At 32.1% G+C, this 25,540-nt stretch overlaps 4 non-coding genes and 1 pseudogene across 4 annotated transcripts; 4 read left to right on the plus strand and 1 right to left on the minus strand.

Moving 5' to 3' along the window:
- Window positions 1-16,157: 16,157 nt before the first annotated feature.
- Window positions 16,158-16,242, plus strand: LOC129297563 (small nucleolar RNA snoR14). Its single transcript, XR_008590219.1, has one exon. It is a non-coding gene; the product is annotated as a small nucleolar RNA snoR14 (small nucleolar RNA).
- A 159-nt stretch (window positions 16,243-16,401) lies between these two features.
- On the plus strand, window positions 16,402-16,495 carry LOC129297560 (small nucleolar RNA Z101). Its single transcript, XR_008590217.1, has one exon. It is a non-coding gene; the product is annotated as a small nucleolar RNA Z101 (small nucleolar RNA).
- Window positions 16,496-17,133: 638 nt separating this feature from the next.
- On the plus strand, window positions 17,134-17,267 carry LOC129297562 (small nucleolar RNA U19). The gene has a single exon (XR_008590218.1). It is a non-coding gene; the product is annotated as a small nucleolar RNA U19 (small nucleolar RNA).
- A 159-nt stretch (window positions 17,268-17,426) lies between these two features.
- LOC129297564 (small nucleolar RNA snoR138) lies at window positions 17,427-17,559 on the plus strand. Its single transcript, XR_008590220.1, has one exon. It is a non-coding gene; the product is annotated as a small nucleolar RNA snoR138 (small nucleolar RNA).
- Window positions 17,560-17,753: 194 nt separating this feature from the next.
- Window positions 17,754-25,333, minus strand: LOC129297559 (type I inositol polyphosphate 5-phosphatase 2-like; annotated as a pseudogene).
- Window positions 25,334-25,540: the final 207 nt, after the last annotated feature.

Raw genomic sequence — 25,540 nt, forward strand, 5'->3', positions numbered from 1 at the left:
TAAATGAATTGATTTGAGTGCTTGGGTGAAATTCTTTTAAAAAGTGATTTTTTATACTTGGGTGTTCAAATTTTGTTCAGATTGTTAGATCGTGTCCAAACTTGTCTCATTAGCTTATGAGATAAGTTTCATGTGGGCACTTGAATCACTTTGATCAGATGTCGGATGTGAAAACGGCATACACTAGAAGTTCGTCATTTCTACTGTGAAATGATAGCAATAAATTCGGACTAGCATATGGTATCTCACGCCACAGTGTATGACACAGTGAAAGTCTGGGCTTGTGGTTTTGTGCCATATGCCACGGCACATGTGCTATCTACCACGATGCATTGCCCATAACTTGACCTGATTTCATACTTTGTGGTGCATGCAATGATGGTTATGAATGCATATGATGTTTCTTTGCATATTGCTCAAATGTGTAGTACTCGATTGTATTATGATTTTGATAATTATGCAAAACGAGTTTTGGGCCCAAGCTTTTCAAACAAACTATTTCATTATTGTGTAGTATATTAGAGTGGTGATTTAGTTAATATTCTCCTGTATCTCACAGATATAGGGAAGGGTTATATTTTGGTGCTAGAAAACACCTAAGGTAAGTGGCCTATACTCTTTTCCTCTCTCTCTCTCTCTCTCTCTCTCTCTCTTCCATCATTATAAGGAATAAAATTAAGATTTTAGATGTGGTGATGAATTTTAGTTCATATAGGTTATGGTTTTGAACTCATTAATTTAAATAGAATTAATAGGAGTTATTTAGGTTGTTCAAATCTTGCACTGATGGTTTTATAAGCTTTTAGTTGGTAAGTTTCATTAATGTATGAAAATAGGATATTAAATGTGAGTTATAGGGATTGTTAAGGAAGTAATGGAAATATAGGAGCTTAATGAAGCTATATAATGCTAAAGAAAGTTGATACACGCAATGGGTAGGCTTAAATGTGAGAAATATGAGTATTAGTTATTTTAGACATGAAAAATGAGAGTTGAAAGTGTTTTTATAGCAATGTTAATTAAAGTTGGACTTTATTAATTGTAGATTAATCGTCTGAGCACCACATTTAGCTTGGCAAGCAAGTTTAGAAGCTAATTATTAAGGGCTAAACCTTTGACTTCTCAAAGGTTTGAGATAATCGAAAAAACCTTATTTTAGGTAGTTGTTTGTTGATTGTGAAAATTTACATATTGGCATGTATGATTTGATTGTAAATGAGAAAGCATGTCATGAGTATAGATGTTTGGTTGAATTGTGAATGTGTATAAATCTTGTTTTGATTTGAAATGTGAATTTAATTCAAAATGTTTTGCAAGCTATGACATGTAATTGAAATAAGAAGCATGTGATATGGATGTGATGATAATATAATTATGTTGAGGTATGAGTACTACATGCCAGGAATAGGAGAATGTTATGAGGTTAAAAATTGAAATGGATAATGATTGAGAAAAATAATATTGATGCCCACTTAGGTAACGCATTGTCCTAAACCTAATGTGTTGATATTAAAATAATGAAATTGTAAAATGAGTGAATATCACACATTGCATAATTAGTTAGCAGAGTTCGTTTAAAGAGAGGAGTAGTTAAAATTTATATAATATTTATGGTTGCCTTCTGATACTTGAGAGTAAAGTCTTGTCCCATAGTTTGTTAAGAGATTAGAACTTAGCTATCTCCACTAGTTTATCAAGGAGGTTAATTTAGGGTACAAAACACCCTAGAGATTTGAGAGTAGGGGAAACCGTGGTTCGATAGTGAGTCATATGATTTTTGGTCGGGTCACACCTTACAATTGGTGAGCTTATGTAGTCCAATCACATAAAGCCCTATTAGATATTATAATCCATGATTTTAGTTAAGGGAAATAAGATGGTTTGATCATGCATTTGTGTGTCATATAGTTGTTTAAGTTTGTGCCAAGTCGTGATAATAAATAAGGCCATTGTCATATGCCTATGTGTTTTATGGCAATGAGCTGTGTAATTTGAGATGAGAATTGTGAAAATGAATCAAATTGAGAAATGGCAAATTATGTTACATGTAATAATGTATATATTGAGAAATCAAATCCATTTATATGTGTTTATTTAATTGATGTACAACTGCAAGGGGTATGTGTACTTTGATTATTGAGTAGCTAGACTCACCCCTCTATTTCAACATTTTTAGGCTCTAGCTCAGGTGTGGAAAGGAAAAAGCTTCCAGAGGCTTAAGAATCTAAGGTTCCTATTATAAAGCCTCTCATTCTTAATTATTTTGTGTAATGGATAAGTATATTGTTAATTAGGATGCATTTTATTTACACTTACACTATATAGTTGTTTATGATGTCTGGAATATATTTTAGGCCCTAAGATATTATTTATGATAACTCGTAGATATTGGCTAAAATATTAGTGCAAGTATAGTAAAATTGATTTAAACATAATATGGATGATTTCTTGTGAAATGCAATGCCAAAATCTCTCCCTTCTATTTTTGGTATTAAGGGATTAAGGAGTGAAAATTTGATATGCTGGTGTATATGTGCATGTGGTGTACTGTACAGGTAGTTTTAAGTCCAATGAGTATGGTCTAGGTATTAGAAATGGCTTTTAGTAATTACGTGAGGTTTTGGACACCCTTTTGGTTGCAAAGATGAGAAAATGTCGTGAAATGTGTTTGAGTATCCAACTTCCTTGGGTGACTTAATTTAGAAGAAAAACCTATGCCATTAGTTAGTCTATGAAAAGAGTTTTTCATAAACACTTAAATTATCTCATTTGAATATTGGATGAAGAAATGGGACATTTCAAAAGTTGCTCAGAATTGCTATCATGCAATAGCAAATTGTAAAAAACGTGCAACACGTCGCAGCACATGTACTCATGCCATAGCGCACTACTCTGGTTTTCATATTATGATGTTTTTCAACTGCTTTTGACTCTATTTCACTCACTTGAGATATCACATGTTTTCTAAACATTATTTTACTTTGACTAAAAGTTTAATAAAGATTTTCATTTACTTTAATCTATGAAAACTTAGGATCCCATTTTTACAAAACTCAAACTTGGTGATCTTTATTAGGATTAGACCTTGATTACCTTGGTTTATGGTGAAATCATGATTAATATATAGAGATATCTCAAAACACGCTTGGGTACTTCTAAGCTTGAATAATTTGTTTAATGCTAAGGCCTACTTTAAGTCAAACTTGAAGACAAATGAGTATTTTATCCATTCAAGCATGAATTTAACAAAATCTAAGCATGCATTCAACAAAATCTACGCATGGATTACTTCTTAAGCACACTTCAAGCTAATACTTATGATCAATCAAATGTGGATAAAAATAACATCCAAGCATAAATCAGATTACAGAAGCTTATCCAAGATGTTTCTCTATATTGACCTAGCAATCAAGTATTGACATAAAGATGTTTAAGTGTGAACCATCATATAGTATTACATCTTCACTTCTAATATTCTGATTCAAAAGTAAACTAATTATAGCTCAAGCTAAAATAAGATTCACTAAGTCCTATATGTACATATAATGATCAAACAGACGTGGAACACTTACAATTCCAGTGTGGATAGAACAATGTAAATCATGAGTGTTTCCAAAGATGTGTCAAATATGCGTGGATATATCTTATCTTTAAGTGGATGAGATTTTTAACCTTAAAGGACTTATGAGCTTATGATTTTTTATATAATGCATTCTTACTTCAAATATGTTCTTAATCTTAATTAATTTTTAAAAAATATATCTAGAAGAATAAAATAACCTATGTAAGTTTTATTTCTTCTCTTAATTCTTCTTTCTTTCTCGTGAGTATAGTATGCATGATATGACTTTAGTCTTCTTCTTCATGCTCACTTCCATTTCTTCGTGTGCAGCGTCCTTGAGATAATTTCATTAAAGGTTCCTCATGTACACTCTTTCTTCTTAAGGCTTTGTCACTTGATTCATGATATTCAATCTGTATAATTAACAAATATATTTCTCTTCATTCTGTTATCATCAAAATACTTGGTTCAACAAATCTAATTGGTAGCCAATGTTCTATAAAAGGTAGATAAAACCAAACTCGATTATGTTTTCCTTCCCTTCTCTTCCTTTTCCTCAATAATAATAGTGAACAGCAATAAAATACCTACCACAATAGAAAACCCACATTTTGCGAGCTTATAAAAAGAAAATTAACAAAAATTGAGATAAATTCCAATAAAACAAACTGTGCACACAACTCCTATCAAATAATAGTGAGCGAGTAAAACATAAGATACAACTTTAGTAGAATAAAAAAAATAATAAACACCCTCAAATAAAGCGACATTTCTTTCCTATAATTTTTCAAAAACCCTAAAGGCATGACAAAAAAGAAGAGCAAGAAAGAGGGAGTTAATGCTTATAGGAATCATTACACTATAGTCAGAGAGCTTCCCAAATTTGAGAGAGGATGCTTTGAATCTACAATAACCAGAGTTTATGTAACACTCTAAAATGTACCAATACTAAATCGGCTGAAGGATCGCATTTTGAAATGAAACATGCATGCATAGTGAGGATTTTTCTCACTGCGCCAAGCACTATGGCACAAGCTGTATGCATCGTGGCACATGATACAGATTAAATGATTGATATGCATGGTTAGCTTGTGAATTCTAAAGAGGAAAGGAGAGGAAATGTGAAAGGAAAGGAAGAGAGGAGTATTGGTTATTAGGGCAAGAAGATTTGAGGTCTCAGGAGACATTTCTAACCAATAGCTTATCAAGTAAGTTTCATACCACCCTTAGCTTTGATTCTACACTAATTTTTCTTAATTTAAATTATAGAGAAATTGAATCAAGAAATTTTAAGAAATTTATTTCTTACCATTTGATAATGAAAAGATTATTGGGAATTGAATTAAGGTTTTACAAGTGGCTTTGAGTTAAACGATAAAGCTTTAAAGTTGTAACCATAAGTAAGCCCTAAATTAGTGATAAAAAGGGGTAAAAATTGGTGTGAATTGGTTTAGGAATTGATAGAAGTGATAGAAAGGGGTGATTGGATTGTAAGGAACTTAGGTTGACCACGTGAAAGGAAAGGAAGAGCTAATTTTAGTTTTAAGTAATAATTAATACTCATGGTCAATGTGATTAATTGACTAATAGTGCTAATAATGCATAGATTGCTATTTTGTGCATGTAACTTGAGAAAGAATGTGTGTGGGGACATTAATAGTTGAAAAAAATTCACGGGTAATCCTTTCTTGTGACAGAAGGTTGAGATAATCGAATAACTTACCTTATTTGATTATCTATTAGAACTGTGTGAGTAATATAGCTAGTGCATGAAATTATTTTCAGATTGAGCATGTTTTTGAGAAACAAATGATTGTACATGAAAAGGAATTTTAAAGAAATAAATCTATAAAAATATACAACTATGTAACTGTATATATAAATGTGTATAGAAACAAGCAGTTTGTATATGACCATGATCATAGAGGGTGAAAATTCACCTATAGAGAGGAGTGGTGAGAAGTCCATATGACATATATTTTCTTCAGTGCCTATTGAGGTGTGATATTGGAGATTATCTCTTTAGTGCCTAAGTGGCTTACAATGTTAGAGATTAGAGCTCTATAGTATTTGTGTAATATGGTGTTGGAGTAATGATGCCTTGATCATTATGTGATAGGGAGAAACCATAGTTTGAAAGTGGGACATAATACCTTTAGCTAGGTGATTATACCACTAAAGATGCGCTCAAACCAATGAGTGTGTATTGGCCTAACAGAGCCTATGATTTCGATCAAGGTGATATAGAGGCTCGAATGGTATTTGATCATGCTAGTTGTGATTGTTTTATAGGAATATGATTTCTATAAAGTGAAATTATATTGTAAATTTTACTTGTTTATATATATATATAAGCAGTACTTGTTTATGGTTACTTGTGATAGTTAATAGTAACAAATTATTCTATTTCTGAGATTATTATCTCATCCTATGGTTACATTTTCATAGGTGCTAGTAGTGAGCTGGGAAAGGGAAAGACACCGGATCGGCATAGTAGTGCTATTGCCCTAAAATCAAGAGGTTGTGTAATGAAGATTGATTTTGTTGTAAATTTGCAAATGGTTAAGTTGCCATAGAACACATATACATGTTTCAGTTGTGACATGTGGTGATTTTGAGAATCTTAACCTAATGTATGTGAAAATGTGCTACTTGTGGTGAATTTTGTGATAATGGGTTAAGATTTGTTTGTGAATGTGTGGTGAATGTGAAAGTAGTGAATTTTGTACTGAATTTGGCCAAGAAAGTATTATTGTGTAAAGTTATGAAAAGCAACCCTTTATTGTGTAAATAGGCAATTTAATAGCCAAATTTTGATATGTACGATTGTATTATTAGTCAATCAGGTACAAATGGTCCTTTTAGATTTAGTTCTAGACATAAAACAGCCTAATAAGATAAAGTATGTGATTTAAACACTATGTTGCTTGAATTTTTAAGGAAAGCAGCTTTATGCACCAAATTATCCAAATTTATATCGAACTATTTGATCGTATCCAAACTTCTCTTATTACTTAGTTAGCTTATGAGATGAACTTTGTGTGAGCGTTTAAATCACTTTGATCGAATGTTATATGTAAAAATGACGCACGTCGAAAGTTTACCATATTGAACTGTTATATGACAATAAATTCTTATCATGTGGCCCATAACGCATGGCACAAAATGGTGCTCATGGCTCTGTGCCATATGCCATGGTTCATGTGGTGCATGCCATGGCATATGGCACAGAGTATGTGAAGTGGTAGTTAAATAGATATTCTATAAATATGTATATCAAAATACATACAAATGTATGACTATACAATGCATCATCAACACACTACCTTATATCTTCTTTATTTTCTTTGACTGAATTAATAAGCTGACAATTCAATAGAATCGAATCCATGTGACTGGATTGGCTAAAGCTTACCAATTATAGGAGGCAGCCCCGACCAAAAGTGCCTTCACCTACTATAGACCACAGATTCCCCCTTTCCATAAATACTCGAAGTGTCGTATGCCCAATCTATCTCAAATAGTACTTAAACTTTTAAACAAATATAAAACTATGCACCAAGGCCTTCATGTTGCTAGTATACTATATGAATTTTCAAATAATATTTTCAAATACAACACTAGGGTGAACCCTCACCCTTTCATAATGATCACGTCAAACATATGCTCAACAATTTCACACATGGCCATAGATATATAATTTACACTCAGATGATCATTTCCACTACAAACCATACAATTTTGCAAGTACATGTACATGAACATAGGATTTAGCATAAAACCTTCAAAACCATAATTATATAAAACATAACTATTAATTCGACTTCACATAAAATTTCTAAGTTATAATTTCATATTAATACTATGCTAGTTCAAAATCATAATAATAGCTTTTGCAATTAACATAAAACCATCCAAATACATAAATAGAGAGTTTAGATAATTCAATTACCTTAACCCTTTTTCCACAAAAAGGGTTATCGTGGTAAATCTTCGCTTTACATGTGTCTACTAGCTTAACAGGCTTGATCAATATTTAATCTATAAGATTAAACATTTAATCATCAATTTTCACTATAATTAACTTCTTTTTAGCATAATTTTGGGTACCCATTACTTCTAAAATTTCACTATATCACTATCAACTCTCCCAATATACTTCATTAATCCCATTTAGTATTTAAACACTTAAAAAAGCTCAAATCTTTACTAACATTATTCCAAAACTCTCAAATTTTACTTAGAGTTCTTCCAGACCTTAATAAAAAATTTTAAATCACTATAAAATCCATAAACCAAGGCTAAGAAACTTAATTTAACTCTCCAAAACCTTAATTAAGGTAATGGGTTTGGTTACAATCTAAGAAACTTGAAATCAAGTCCCACATTACCCCAAACACTTAGAAATTTTACATAATGGGGGAGGGGATATATAGGAAGTTTATCCAAAGATGAATCTTGCCCAAAATGCCTCTAAATGGCTCTCAAGATCAAGCTCTAATAGATCATAAGTCATCTTCCTTTCTTGTTCTGAAATTAGACACAACTCATATATGATTTAACCTAAAAATTGTCCGTGCACCACAGCGCAAGGTGTATGTACCGCGCCACATGGCACAACAAATGCCATATGCTATTTGGCCACCCACTTGAGTCTGATTGACCCATACACCATTTTAGCTCCCTTCTAAAGCTATCCAAAGGTCTAAAAACACCACAAACTTTAAAACCCTTTTAAACATTTTAAAACCCTTCTATGCATAGAAACGCCTGTGTTTTGCACCTTGTTCGTGCATGGTTGAGCTCTGTGTTGTGCTCATCTGAGTGCAGTCAACCTTTAAAAGCCTAATTCTACCCTTTTTGAGCTTAGTTTGGCCGAATTGCGTATTTTAGATCCTATCTAACCCTTCTACTTTGTTTTTGGCCCAATAAAACTCATAATTAATTGCTTAAATATATCATTATCCTCAAATAACCTCAAATGTATTTTTATTTTTAAATTTTACCTTAAAGTAAATTTTGAATCCTAATATCAAATCCTCAAGTTCCTAATTCATTTCTTGATTAAAAATCAGGATGTTATAGTTCCTACCATGCTCTAGTAATTGAACATGCTAACATTGAATTAGCGGGGAAGATAGATAGCGGTGCCAAGAGGGAGAACTTTTCTTTAGATATCATGAGACATGAGGTGAGTGTGGGCGATCAAGATCACAAATATAAATGGATGATGGAGATTTCACCACTAATCTAAATGACATTGTTTTGAATAAATAGAAGGGGAAAGAAGAATAACAAAATGGAGACACCCTATGCCCACCTTGTTCCTGGCATCTTTCATGCATTCATATAGGAAAGCTTTTTTTATTTTTGTATTTTTTTCAAATTAAGATTGATGTATGGGGATATATGGAAAGATAAAATTCCTAATGAATATATACAAAAAATAAAAATAAACATGATATCTATTAAGGAATGATAATAGAAAATTGTTTAAGATTGGTTAATGACATGAGAAGTATTAGTGAGAAGAGTGAAATAAATAGTCTTGTTCCTTATGAAGAGAAATAGAGAAAGACCAATAAGGATACTCAAAAAAATTGTTGAACAAAACCTTTTGATTAATAATACAGTTAAAGGCTTGGTCAGTGGTAAAGCTTTACTGAGGGTGGGCATATGCCCCCTCATCATGAAAATTTACATATTAATAAACCAATTTTCATATTTAATTTGCACCCCCTACATTTTGATATTTTAAATTTTAAGGGTTAAAGTATATTTTTCTCCTGTACTTTGCTTCAAAGAGCGTTAGACACAGTGGGGCATTTTCTCCCTCGAATCATTTTCTAGAGGATCAAAAATCTCCCTCCATTAATGATTCACTAACTCTTCCATTTTCTATTGATGTAGCATATTCTTTGGTGCTAATTTGTTTTTAAACTCTTTTTCTAGGAGAATTGGATACTTTGAAGTGTAATTTTTTTTTTGAAGAGTGCTAGACACCCTGTACTAATAAGTGGGGTGTTTTTTCCAAATTATTTTCTAGAGGAGCAAAAATCTTCCTCTGTAATCCAGTGCTCCTCAAAGGAGAGATAAGGAAATATGCTCTTTAACCCTAAATTTTAATCCTATTTGAGTCTTAAATAACAATAAACTAATTGATCAGTCATTCTACAACATAAAATCATCATAGATAAAATTTATAAGATATGTAATTATTGATTAATTTTTTTCATTATTAAATTATTTTTCAATTATTAATATATATTTAAATAAAACTTTCCCCTTTGGCCTAGGGTCTTAGGTCTACTAGTGTGCTTAGTTGTTGATCAAGCACAATAGCAAGTATTGTGTAATCTATTTAGCCAACACCACATAATAAGATAAGGCTTGTTATATTCTATGTCAAACCTAACTATCCATGTGAAATGCAAAAGGGAGAGCAAGAAGGAAATATCAAGAGAGAAACTCAATCCATTATGTTTTATAGGATAGTCTAAAATAGAACGAGACAACATTTACAATTATATAATTAGAAATAAAAATCATAATTATTTTAAAAAAAATAAATAAGGATAAGGGAACTCATCCTTGTTAATGTTTGATTGAATTTAGGGATAATTTGAATTGATTGTGAGATAAATACAATGTTCTCACTAATTTTTAGGATTCACCAAATCTTTTCAATTATACCTAGAAGTACATATGAGGATTGTATTCATAAACATATCATACTTATTAAAGGATTACAGGTTGATAACATTAACTAAGAATATGAGATCATTGTTAACAAATTCATCTAAAATGTGTAATGAGCTAAACAGGTTTGCATATTAGAATATTCTCATAAGAGATGAGATAATTATAGTGGATGATAGGGGGAGGTAGTGTAAAGTCTCCCTTACAATTTTATAATTAATTTAAATTTCAAGATAATCAAAGGATTATCCCAACAAATTACTAAGGGTATAAGTTTTACAAAACAAAAATTCCAAGTTATGCCAATTTAAAACATTACACTAAACCTTTGTCATTCAAAATTAAGGTTAGTAGACACATGTGAAAGCATGGGATCTAAAAAAGAATCAAAACATTTTCATATAAGTTGGAAACAATCAAACAGTGTAAAGAAGAGGCGTGCTTCACGGCTTGTATGCCTTTGTGCCATAGGCCACAGCACATTACACGGTTTTGATAGCATTGTTGCTGTCATATAACAACAACTGGGGCAAACTTTTGACATACTCCGTTTCTCCATCCGATATCCAATTAAGGTAATCTAGCTATTTACACAAAGCTTTCTCATAGCTCTAGGTATGAGCTTTGATTTCACAATTAAATTATTTCTCAATCAAAATTTGAACACCCATTTCACAATTCACTATTCATAATTTACACATATCTTGGGAGAGTTGTGGTAGAACATAGGCTTAGAAAGAAGAACCTGTACTTAAAGTTTTATATTTTTTATTGATAAACTGTTCTATTATGTCTTGTACTTTATCTTTTATCAATAAACTATTCCAAGTTATTCTTTCATGTCTTCAAGATGTTGATTTCTAGTTTAATTTTTTTACACTTTCAATTTTTTATACTCTCATATCTGATTAAGGGAGAGTCTTGCATTGAATAGAACTAAGAACCTTAATCTTAAGGTTTTGTCATCATAAAAAAGGGAGAGATTGTTGGATCATGTGTTTTGATAATTTTAAAACTAAGAGAAGAGGTGTTTGTTATGTATGCAAATAAATAAAGAATCATAGGTGAAAATAAAATCTCAAGAAAATGAAGAATTAAGAGAAGATGAAGATTTATAGGATAAGTTATTTAATTCTCTTGATTCAATATGAAAACTTTGAGAGCTTAATCACATATCATTATTAATAAAATGAATGCATCCTCTTTAGTTCATAAGTCTCAATTATGCATGATAAGACTCATCTTTCTACATTCAAACTTACAAGTTATGTCATTTTACCTTGTAATGGTTCATAGAAGTTGAGTGTTTTCATTGATTGTAGAATCATGGATGATTTAGTATGGTCACTAGCAAGATTTATCATGTTAGGCACACCAACTTATGTTTCACGCATAAATTAGATAGTGATTCATGCATGATTTATTACTTGTATTTGTGTGATGCCTTGACATTACTCCTGTGTTCTAAATCATGCAAGCAACCCTATAGTCTACACACCAAAATTGTCAAGTTGTGTTTCATTGCATTTTGTCAAGAACTATTTCACGTGTGAGAGCAGAAGGTAACCACGTGTGATTTGTCATTCGTCCTTTTAAACACATCTTGCCAAATTGAGTCTTAAATCATCTCAAGCCTAGTTTAACTTATACACTTACGTGATTTGTGATTCATTGTACCATATCTCTCGATCATGTAAAACTTACTTGAGTGCATATTATTTCCACACGTGATATGTATTTCATAATGGTTTAAGTTTTGTAACTTGTCATTTAACACATGAGTGTTGTTGTGTTTCGCACTTGATTTGTCTTCTTGAATGGTTTGAGTTTGAAACAAGCCATTCCACCCATGATAGTCTATTGTTTCCACATGAATTTTGTTATATAGAATTGGCTTGAGCATTCTTCCAACTAAATCACATGTGAGAGCATGTTGGTTTTATGCAAGTTCTATTACACAAATTTAGCCTTAGCATTCTACTAGCCAAATCACGTGTGAGGACAAGTTGGTCACATGCGAGTTTTATTACACAGAACTAGTTTTGGCTATTTACCAACCAAATCACGTGTGAGAGCATGAGAGTTGCACATAAGTTTTATCACATAGAATAGGTTGCATATTCATTTACTCCAAGACATGCGTGAGATACCTTAAGATTTACATTTGAATTGTCACATATGCATATCTAAAACTTTGATATAAGCCATTTCATGCGTGAATATAAGGTTACATGTAAGAAATGACATCAATGGCTAGTAACTCTGTTTTAATGGACCGTCAACTACTAAAACTATATATGTGATACAATTCAAGTCTAAAAAAAAAATTTTGATCCCTGAGCGAACTTTTCCTTATCTAAGCATTCAAAAAGCTTTCAAATTGTGCTAAACATTTAACAATCATTTATCATTCTTGAAAAGGATTGTGAAAAAGCTCTCACAAGCTTATAAGCTTTCATTTATAATCTATCTACGCTTTAAGAAAGTTTTTTTTTTGTGAAAATTTAACTTACTCTTCTGAAATCTTGAAAAAAAAATTTTAGGTGTTTGCAACAACTTGCTGGATTATAGCAAGGATTGTTGTTAATTCAAGACAAATTAAATTTTGCAAGTTATACTGTGGTGGCAAGCATCCATTGAAACTTGTGATTTTAGTTGAAAATCTCAAATGTGATATTAAGGACTGCATGTAGGCCAAGTTTGGGCTGAACCAGGATAAATCTTACATGTTTCATCTCTTTTCTTATCATTCAAGTTTTTCACTCTTTAAGTTTTTGAAAATTATTAACTGTTATCCAATTCACCCCCCTTTTGGGGGCTAGCCTATTGAATAATTTATGGCTCCCAACGGTAAAAAACACATGGAGTCATAAATGTTAGCTTTAAATAGCTCAATTAGCTCCCATTAATATGAGTCAATGGGTTTGAACTCATAGTCTCTATGAACTAAAAATAATCTTTTCTAACTAAACCCTAACTCTTAACATCATAAAAATGCAAGAGGAAGAGAGGGAAAGAGCTTAAGAATCTTACCTCTAATATTTAGAAGCTTTATAATACTCTAAATACTTGAATCCTCTAAGCTCTACTAGAGCTCCTCGTGCTTTTCTTCATTTTTCTCCCTTTTTTGTCTATTTTTGAGTTGTAGAACACTCTTATTTTTGCAAAAAAAATGATTATACATTGTGGCACATGGCATAAAAAGGTTTATCCCAAGTTGGTTAGCATACATGTGTCATAGTAGATGAACCACAAGCCACAATGTATGGCACAAAATCACATCCTTCAGATTTTCTTGCTTTTTTGCATCTAAGCAACCTGATGTCACTTTGGATATGTGGTTAGGATTGAAATCACAATCAATCATACTAATTAGACCATCTAGTTTCACATCACATCAACAAACTTAATTACCCTAATTAAGCTCATTTAATTGAGTTTAAATTTTTAAGATGTTATTGGTAGAGATCACCATTATGGACAACATCTTAGTAAGATGCTCATGCAAATCAATAAATTGTATCGTTGAATTTACAAATTTAAATTTTATTGATCATCTCAATGACCAATCTTATTTCAAAGATGAGGCCATATTAGTACCCACATTGTCAACAATGAATAAGGTCAATAATATATGCTATTCATTATTCTTTGAAATGATGTGTTGTATTTAAGCTCAAATTGTGTGTGTAAGCAACATGGGAGCACTAATCAATAGACAACATATATTCTACTCAGTTTCTAAACTCAATATCAATGTTTGGTTTAACAAGTCATGCATTGAAGCTTAAGATTGGAGCTCCTATTATACATTAATTTGAGAAATATTAACAAGTCCTTAGGTCTTTGTAATGGCACATATATAATTGTTTCTTAAAATGAAAAGCATGTTTTTGAAGTGCAAAAAAAAAAAATTTCAAGATCAAATGTTGGAATAAAGGTCTACATTCCAATAATTGACATGTCACTTTTAGACTCTTAACTACCATTTACCCTTTACAAAGACAATTTCTTATTTATTGTCCTTTGCCATGACTACAAACAAAAGTCAATATCAAGGCTTGCTTAGTGTTAAACTATACTTACCAAGACTAATTTTTACACATGATGAACTATATGCTATTATATCTTAAGTGCAAAGTAGGCAAATGTTGAATGTTAGTTCTTGAGGTAGATGGAGAATCCCACAAATGTGACTTCTAATGTAAAGTACAAGGAAATTTTTAATAATCTAACTTATGTATAATAGCCACTTATATTCTTATGTGTTTCACTTTATTCTCATTTTTTTAACCTATCATTCTTTTTTAGAATAACAATTTGTTGTATTCCATTCAAATACAAGTCTAAAATTTCTTGTATTATCATCGCACCATTTTCTTGGCTATGGGTTCTCATAGATTGTTTCTTGATCATGTAATTTTGTTTTCAATAGTTTTACTCATGTCTAACATGTACTCATTTCCTTTTGCAAAACACTTAAAAAAGTTTGAAAAAGATTGATAGAGTTAGGAAATAAGTTAGTTGAATTCATATATACTTGCCCTTTATAGGTTTAGGCCCATAAGTTTGGTTCCTTAAAATTAATCATTTTTTGAAATTTAGCCCTTATTTAAAGTATTCAAAGGTGGGCCTATAAACCTTATTTTTTAAAAAAATAAAGTTCAATATTATAATAATATAAATTAATTTCTTACTTTCCTTGAGTAATTTTGTTTCAAACAATTAAATTTGCAATCTCAACTTCCACATCTTGCTATAGATATTATCTTGAGAAAATATAACTTTGAGTTTCTGTATTTTATTATGTCCCTGCACTTCTTTTGATGTTTTAAATTTCTATACTTGTGTTTTTTTTAAAAAGTATAGGGACCTAAAATACTAAAAAAAAAGTGTAGGGATTTAGAATACTAAAAAAATAAAAGTGTAGGGGCTTAAAATACTAAAAAAAGTATAGAAACTTATAACAAAAACTCATAAAGTGTAGGGATCCAAAGCTATGGTTTTCTTATTATTTTAAAATAATTAACAAGTACTTATATATAAGAAAAAAAATTAACAATTCAATTTTGTAAGGAATTAAATAAAAATATTTCATATGTTGAAAAAAAACTGAAAAAATAATTTTATTATAAAGCAAATTAAAAAATAACCTTTGTATGTGGTCCCGGTGCTTTAATCTGAAAATTACTTGGTAAGTATGACCTTATATGGATCCTTTCCTCATCCGTCTTTTTCATTTTCTTCTCCTCATATCATCTATAAAACAATTATTATAATATTACATTAAAAAATAATAAATAAATTTAAATTGCTAAAATTTAACATGTATAGTTTATAACTACAATAAAATAAATAAAAAATAATTTATAAAAAATTTAATATATTGTAAACCTATGGGTTGGTCAAATTTTAATAACTTAAATTTGTTTATTTATTGAGGATAATTGGGCCTAAGATAGGCCGCTTTGGGTCAAGCTTTGTATGTCTCCCGTTTGCAATTTTTTTCCCACAAGAAAAAAAAAAAACAAACAAACGCTCCGAACCCTAAATTTTCTGGTGAATAACCCTACGCTGTATCTATAAATTGCCGGGAACATGCCGCTGTCACCGTAATCGCTGGTAACGAAAGGCTAATCTGTTAGTGTTACTCTTGTAGTTTTAAGTACTTTCTTGTGATTTGGTGAGTTCATTTTCCCTTCCTCTGGAGGGCTGATTCAAAACTTCAGAGAAAAAATTGAGTCTATGATGAAGCAATCGTGCCTGCGGCGGATCTGATAAGATCTCGTCGCTGATGGCGGATGCATCCACTAAGAAGCTCCGGGCTCAATATTTTCCTCGAAATCGATCCTTAATATGGTTTTGTAGATTAAGTAGGTTTGATTGTGGGGGAAAAGCGAAGTGATTATAGCAATTCATTTGTCTGTCAATCCACTGATATTAGTGTGATGTCACAATGAATCCCGACAGGTTCTGATCGCTACTTTTATTCCCTCCAGGATCTTCTTTTCATCGTCTGTAGCCCCTCCCTCCCTCTTGATATCAGGTCTAGATTTTTTTTTTTGAGAGACGTAAAATTCAGCTGTTGAGGATTAATACCTAACATGCATGGATTTTGTAATTTAAAATGGAAAAAAAATTACGGGCGCGTGATGAATCTTAAACATAACAAATGGGTAATTTGCGTCTGAATAACCATTGATGCTATCTCACCTTCGAGACCTGATGCTCGTAACTTCATTGCCATCATTGTTTTGTTTTGCTGATTGCTTCTTACACTGATGATTTTTTTTTTATTTCTTTTTTTTAATATCTATATGCTTGAATTTGCGTTGGTCAGTGTTCTGTTTTCTCTTTTCCAAAAAGACGTCTGCCAGTGAAGTGAGGAATGTCTGATATTCTACCCTCTGCATGAATTTTTTTTTATTCAATCTCTCCTTAGTTTTTTGTAATAATAGTGATTTACTTGTTTGTATTATATCATTATTTCGGTCTCTTAGATTAGTTTATTAATGATTAATGCTACTTGGATCTTAATTAACCCCCATATAGCAAGTAAGTGAAGGTGCTCTTATTTAAAGGTTTTCAGCCATGCACCATTAACGGGTTTCTTCTTCAGCAGCTGAATTTTATTTTCTTCATTCTTTCCTATATGGTTGTCTCATCTAAAGTACCCCATTTCAATTTAAATGGCTGCATAGTCTCTTGTTAGATTACAAGGTCTATTTGTTAGCCCCTAGTTTTGTCACACAGTGTTATAATCTTGATGATGACAGAACTTTTGTTTGTATACTTGTGTTGATACTTTGATAGGTATGGTGTTTTTTGCTGCCTCTTTGAGTAGCCACATGAATTTGACGTTGAGATTTCATTTGTGGTTTAGTTAGGAGGCACACATAAAACAAGTCCGAGTCATCCGTTTTGGATGATTGGACCCTTTTAGAGGCCTTTTGAAGGGGCTCTGTTTTTCTCGCCTTAGTTGCCCCTCAAGCAGCCTCTAACATTCTATTCAGAACTCATCTATATTTATTGAAGGGATCTAATAAGTTCTATTTCTAATGTAAAGTTGCATTATTTGGCATGATTTATTATCTGAATGCAAGAACTGGAATATAGTTTCTGGTTTCCCCGATGGACAGTGAATGTTGTAATTCTATGTGCTGCCATCGCCTTAGAATAACCAGAAGGTGAAACACGACACCATTCTGGTTCAGACAAAGGCGCATATTAACACGAATTAGTTTGAGGGTAGGGAACGCTTCTTCTCCTGTTCCATACCTAGATGGCTTCGGATATTACCCAATTATTTAATCCGATTAATTATTATTCATATCATTGTATTTTGGCAGTGAATTACAGTTGATTATTTATTCATATTTTTCATTGGAATAGCAAGTGACAATGGTCCGTCGGTCAACAAATTTAATAGTACATTTTTAGAAGTCTATTGGTAATGATTTTAACACCCTTGAGGTATTGAGAAAAGAGGTGATTATAACAAATTCAATATGAAATGTTTGCATTAGAACAAGCTTATAGAGAGAGCATTGAAGTGTAAAATCTGCTCCTGTCAAGGCAAAATCTGTCCGGAAGGCGTACTAAAACAGCTGAACATGGGAATAACTTCCAAACAAAAATAGAATGGTGGCAAGTATCCATTCTAATGTATAGCTTGTGTAAAAATTTTGCTGACAGTGAAGGGCTTTACAAGAACTGAGGGAAACAGCCCAATTAAGAAAGCCTACATTGTGCGTCCTTGTGCTTTCGGCTTCAAGCTCCCTGTCGGAATTATTGCCGAGGCAGACAGCCCAAGCAAGTATCGGAATTATTGCTTTTGAATCTTGCATCCTACTGTCTTCACATTAGAAAATCACGCATGAGTACATATTTAAGTGATCATTGCTGTTTTTATGTTTTGGAATAAAAAAACTCATCTGAACAGTGGGCTTCTTCATAGAGAAGGGTTTCCCATGTTTGACTGGAAACCTGTTTGGTGTGAACCAATGTTTCTATCAAAGAAAGGTGAAGCATATCCGCAGTAAGAGTGTCACAAATCCCCAACTTCATCAAGGAAAAACCTCAGGGTATTCGTTTGCTCTAGTGAAATTAAGAGCTCTCCGGAGCTTGCGATGGTCAAATACTTCAACTTCAACAGAGAAGATAGAACTAACTGGTCGATGATCTGAAAGGTTTATTTCAGCGCGCCCGTATGAAAGTTGTCGTATTCCTCTACCTCGCCACAATATACGATCACACCTGCATTGGTGAAATCTAGAATTACTTTTTCTAACCCACATCCACCCCCATGCACATCTATATGGATTTTCTACAGTTACAGGAATAAATACATATTTATGATATATTCAAAGTTTGAAAGTAAAAGGATAATGAGAGTCTAGTATTTTTTTCGTACCAAGCTGGGGATCTCTTCTTTCCTTTTGGGTTATCACCAACATATCTATTTGAATTAATCTCATATTTATAAGTGGGTGGGAAGTTTATCAATCCCTCTTTCCATCCATCGAATACATGCCCACTTCGCAGTTCTTCGCTTAGCTGCAGAGAGACCAAGAAATTAGAAAATTCTCTGCGGAAACTTCTAACCCTTCAGAAAATAGGATACAAATAAGTAGAATCGTCTAATTTAGACATAAAAGCAGCTACAGAAAAGAAAACATGATATCCCTCCTGTCCCATTTATAGGACAGACAATTTTTTTTTAATTTTATGTATAAGTTAAATTATTAAATTTTTATGTCAAGTCTTTACCCTACATTACATGTTGGTAAAGAGAAAGGTTGTCAAACTTGCCACTTGCCACTTTAATTAAACTTATAAAAATTGTATAAGCTCATAACAATTTAGTTTTAGTAATAAATGATTATTAAAAATATATAATTAGATAATTAAAATATGAAATATGATCATAGTTTAATTTAAATATTTCAAATATAAATAATTGAAATTAAATTTTTTTCACATCGATAAATTATCATGAAAATTTTAAGTCAGGATAACTTTTAATATTTCTTGTTTTCTTTTTATTAACAAGTTTTTGTTTTGAGTTTTTAATTGGATCTTACCATTTCAATAAATTGAGTTATGCACAATATATTCTAAACTCAATCACCATGATTAAAAATCATCGAGTTTAATTGAGTCATTCATGAATTTAACCAAATTTGTATCTAGCATGATTTTATGATTTGCAAACTATAAACTTAAAAACAATAATAACAGATAATCAATTGGTTAAAAAACTGAATAAAATGAAAAAAAAAACTTTTAGTCTTTTAAAAATAGGGCTTTTGTAGATATAATCTATATTATAAAATTAAATTAAGCAAACAGTTTAACATTTATTATATTTTTTATTGTGACTAATTATTATATTTGTTAATGATATACTGTTGTATATCAATAATAAATTCTTTATAAATTTTTAATGATAAATTTCTTGTATATCAATTTAAATCAATCACACTATTAAATTTTCAAAAATTTGGTTCAAATATTTTGGGTATAAGATTTTTTTTTTTTTGGTGCTAGTGGGATAATTTATCCTTAAAAACGAGAGGGTTCTGTGCAATGATTTAAAATTCAGGGGAATTTGCATATTTTAGCCTTTGAAAAATAGACAAACGCTCTTTAGCTGCTAGAGTAGTAAATCTTGCTTAAATGGTAGACTCCACGAAAACGTAGATATCTTGTTATCCCTCACATTTGAGAGTTGGATACCTAGAACGACTTTATCTAAATCTAATTCAAATCATATTACAAATATGTCAAGAATATAAGGTCAATTGCAAGAAAACTATGCCGACAAACATAAAAACAAAAAAATTGCAAGAGAACTGTCCTTCAGCTTTAGACTTGTGTGAAATCACGCGCGCATTACTCATATTATGCAGAGTCGAGGTTTCGTGAGTCTCACCTGGTCATTCTTCATCAGTTCATCCCATTTCTTCAGAGCCACCAGTTTTCTCACCTCCTCATCCCACATATTGATACGATAATTTAAATCCCCGAACCAGAAAATTTGACTGTTGAAAGGAGAATTAGATTTCAAATGAGAAATTTTGCCCTAGATGTACTTTCTTCTGTTAAATTCAGTTATAACCCCACTCAACAGGATTTCCCTCCAAATACTAGATTCTAAAACGCATCCATATCATGATAGTACACTATTCACGCTCATGACCAAAAAACAAAGAAAGAAACAAAAGAAAACTATTAATGATAAATTATAGCAAACACATGCTGTCTGAGTGTAACTTTCCATTATTTCTATGTCGTAGTGCATTTCCGAGTCTAAACCAGTTCAAGCGACATGAATTATGGATGAACAAGATGCGCTTTGCATGCATTCAGATTTTGAAGGAATATACGATTAAAAAACAAGGATTCTTACTCGTGAGATGGGATTGTTTGTGGTTGATCTGTATCTAAGACAGATGAGAAGCGGGTACGTCTTAGTATTTCATGGACATCAGAGTTTCGCCTGTGTTCAGCTCCATCCTTCTGCCCAGAAGTCAGGTGGGAGCAAACAAAGCACAGTCGTGACTGATAGAGAGACAAACTAACTGAAACAGACCCCTGCACCATTCATAATTTAAATTATCACATTAACCCAGCTCAGAATTAGAAAGTTCTAAGGCACTAAATTCCATCGATGGTTATTTCATACATATAACATTTTCATTCAAACTTGACTTGGAATGCATTCAATACTCATTTGTCCCAAAACATGCCAAGCTCTTAGTTTGGGTTTCTACAAAAACGTACCACATATTATAAGGGATGCCTGTTCCCCTGCCCCTCCGGACTCCGGTTTGTGTGTGTGTGTGTGTGTGTTCATACTCTAGTGAGAGTTTGAGCAATGCATACCTTGTTTCCCATGTAGCCCATAAAGCCAACTCCAACAGGGGAAACTTTCAAGTTATTAATGTACTTTCTTAGACTATTCTGTGCCCAAACTGATACATGAATCCCTACCATCTGTTTGCTGACAATCCTTACATACTTAAGACATGACGATTTCATTGTGTATATGCCATTATCCTCTAGTCTCCTTGGAAAGTCATCAAGAGTGTCATTTTCTTCATTGGAAATCGTGTCACAGGCATTAGATAGCGAATCAACCACTTCGGGAATGAGTTGCTGCACATTCCACATCGAACAAAGGTTTTCAGAACCGTGGTGTGAACGTTCCATTCCATTGCCATACACTAAAGCATTCTCTCCCTCGTTAAATCCAATTCTTGCTGAGCTGCTTAGCACTTTTCGCAATTTTGAATCTGATTTAACAACTATTTGGGGGACTGCATCTAATGGACGTTCAGGCCAATCAAATTTAGTCTGATGATCAATGCCACACATTTCATATGACTCAAGATTCTGGTCTATCTCAAATAGTACTTCTTTCAGTTCTTGCTGTTCCTGTTCAGAACTGTCAACAGTTCCTATATATGTATTTTGTACCGGGGAAGCAGGAGCACTGAGGCATTTGTACTTACTTTCTGGTTCTGAATATTTGTTCAGAGTTCTTCTAATAATTGCCTCCCATTTTGAGATGGGTGTATTATCCTCGGCTCCCAGAACGTTTCCCGCATTCAATGGGACAACTTCCTGGAAACTGTCAAAAAATAAACATCCTCAGAAGACGATTTTCACAACCATATTAGAGATGTGGAATCTTAAAATTGTAGTAACTGCAATTAAGGCTGTCTACAAACAACTCAATCTATCAGGCTTAATAAGCAGCAGGTTAGATGTGTGGAAGCATAACTTTGGACCATTTAAATCCATTCTCTGAGATGATTCCAATGTGATTTAATATCTCAATTAAAAACCATTGGGCTTACAGAATGCTGAGTATCCACTTTCTTCTTGACGTGTATGTTGAACATTGCACTGGCAGGTCTCTTTCATAGACTGATCCAGTAAATAGCTAGCAATGCAAAGTAATACAAAACCAGATAAGATGAAGAAAAGACGCTCCTTATTAGTTTACTTTTTCTTTCTTTGTTGTTTTTTTTTTTAATTGACAAGGCCATGGTTAGAACCGTACAGTTACAGACAAACCAGCATACGCCTAGAGTCCCTACAACTTATAGGTGGTTCGTTAAAAATCCTAAAATTATTAATTAGTTTTACTTAGTATAGTTAACCAATAGGAAAATCCAACTACTTTATCATCAGCAAGATAGTAAGAGAAAATCCCCATATAACCTCTCAATATAGATGATAAGTAACATGTGCAACTTCAAAATTTTGTTAACATACAATTGTCATTGATGTATAAAATGGGTGCAGATGAAGAATTAAGTTGATGAGATTTTCAAGAAGAAAATTTTAAATATTTATTTTCATTTACTTTTGGCAAATAAAAAACAACAAAGCAGAAATAGTGAAGGGCGAAGCAACTTGAGAAACAAGTTACCCAAGAATGTAAATATCTGCTGGTTCTTCGGTACAAAGCCAGACATCAATCTCAAGATCCTCCCGTGGAAATCTTCCAGCGACATTCCAAGTGCCAATTGCTACTCTGTAAATAACCAGATTTCATGGTGTATTTCGTTAGTTTTATCAGTAAATTATTGTGTCGGGTATGACATGGTATTGTAACCAGATAACCGGCACACCTCACTTCCTTTGTATTATGTACTGAACTCGCAAAGTTTCTGACTTTCCTCTTCGGTGTCTCCTCTTGTTGCCCTTGGAAGATGTATCTGAAATCAGAACTGTCTTTGATTATAACACTCTAAAGTCTAAACTCATCTGGTGTAATAAACATTTAATCTCTTGAAATTCAGAAAATTAATCACACGGGTTGCCTATAGTAATACGGGTTCATATGCTTCTTGCTTGCTTTAACATATTTTCTGTGATCCTTATTATAGAACACTTTTAATTATTTTATGCATCTTTAAAAAAGTTAACTTTTTTTTTTCCTCTTAATATCATATAACAAAAAAGAGATGTATTTTCATCTTTACTTTTGACTTTAAATAATAATACAATTATATTAAATACCTTCACCTAATCAAGAAATGATAAAATTGAAAAATGTGATTTAATTATTATAAAGTGTCTTACATTTTGGACCAAAATTTTTTTCTAGAAAGTGTCCTACAAATAAGATTGGAGAGAGTATATTGAAAAATACAAGGTAAAAAAAAAATGCATATTGAAAAAAAATGCTTATGCTGTGCTTGGCTTGTAGAGGAAAATAGAAAGGAGAGAAAATGGGAGGAGAAAAAATAAAGAGAAGAAAAAATGGGAGGGATACAATTTTCTCTCATTGCGCTTAGCTGACTGAGAAAAATTATTAATTTTATATGGATACAACAATAACCTTATTATTTGTAAAAATATTTATATAATAAAATTTAATATTTTAACATATTATATATATAATAATTTTTATCATATGTTATTGACTGAACGAGAACATAATTAAAATTATTTTAATACATAACAATCTTAAAATTTGAAACTACAATCAAATATAAGGTACTTAACTAAAAATTAATTTGAAAATTTAGAATTATTATTTGTTTAATTAGTCTAAAAATTAAATATATTGCTTGTTTAATAAAAGTTCATGATCAAAATGTAAACACACTATAGATATCATCATAAAAATAAAGGAAAGCAAGGGATAGTTACAAAAAAATTGATGGGTAAATTTGAAAGTGAAATTTTCTTTTCAAAATCTCCCTATATTTGGAGAGAAAAGTTAAAGGTAAAAACATGTGGGTCTCATATGTTATTTTTCTTTCACTTTTCTCCCCTCTCCACCTTTTTCTCTGCAGCCAAGCAGAAAAAACAAAACATTATTTTTCTTCCTACTTTTCTCTCCCCCCTCACTTTTCTCTCCATCAAAGCATAACAGCCTTCCAATATGCTATATTACCTTGGAAGTCCTTTTCCCTTCATATTATTATATTTAATGGAAACATGAAATTCCCATGCATAAGTTGGCCAATTTTGACTCTTGATACAAACTAAGTCATGCTAACTGCAATGAGCTGCTATCTCTAGATGTTTGAATTATAACAAGCTACCATTATAATTATAAATAATGTAAATAATCTTATAACTAGAGAATCCAGAGCAAGCAATGCAAGGAGAGAAGATAAAAGACCCCGTAGAGGCACACAGTTTCAAACATGAAATTAATATTTATTATTTCTCTCCTAAAAGGAAAGGAACTAGATTATTGAAAAGGAACTAGAATCAGAATCAGATGTTACCTGACGTTTGCTTTTGACTTGGAAGTATGGATTGACTCTCTTGCCTTCTATGCGGAATGTCTTCTCGCACATACATTCTTGAGTCTTTAAGGGAGTAAGCTGGATGAAATTTCCGAACGAAATAAAGGAAAAATATAAGAATATGATCAAGTTAGCCTGCAAAAAATTAGAGCAGAACTCAGAGCTCACCATCATCTTCACTCTCTGTTTCAGTCTCCACTTCATCTTCACTAAAATCGTACACCTTGGGCTTTATATTTAACCATTTCTTCATCACAATGGAAGGCCAAAATGGCTGCAATGAAATTAAAATAGGAAGTTTCAAGCACCCTAGGTTTCATAAACACACACAACCAAGTAAAGGTAAGTTTCAAAAGTGCATTAAATCACACCTCGGAGCGTTTTCCTCTCTTTGTTTTCATGGCCTAAGGTCAGAAAATTCCCACAGAACTTCAAAAAGGTTATGTACAGTGCTAGACTCTGAAAGCAAGCCCCAACATGGAAGAAGCCAATGACATTGAAATTTATAAGAGGTTTTCTTATCTGACTATAACCGAACAAAAATGGAGTTATTGAATGCCCAGTAGAGGGATCATCCACATCAGGACCTACAAGGTAGGACAGAGAATTTGCGTCCGTATTGGGAAGACATCCGGGACTGCAACATGTCCAAGAAATCGGATACTACTGGTCCTCACTCTCAATTTTTTGTGATAATAAAACACAACAGATTTTTTATTTTATTGAAATTTCGATAACCATCCACACCAAATGTCGTTTTCACGAGAACGCTTAAAATGGCAATTTCTGAAAGATAAATCATCCAGAGAGTTTCGATATGTTTATACTAATAATAATTACTGCAAACTCAATCAAGCAGCTAGGTAATAATAAAAATCAACCTGAAATTTACATAAAAAAACCAAATGGGCAATAAGCTAGTAACGGAAAATAAGCCTTAAGATCATCGGCTGGTACATCAACAGACACCGAAACTGATGAGACTAGCAACGAAAATGCA

This window comes from Prosopis cineraria, unplaced genomic scaffold, assembly GCF_029017545.1.
Source record: "Prosopis cineraria cultivar Desert tree isolate PC_DT_omini unplaced genomic scaffold, ASM2901754v1 PC556, whole genome shotgun sequence".
Lineage (NCBI taxonomy): Eukaryota > Viridiplantae > Streptophyta > Magnoliopsida > Fabales > Fabaceae > Prosopis > Prosopis cineraria.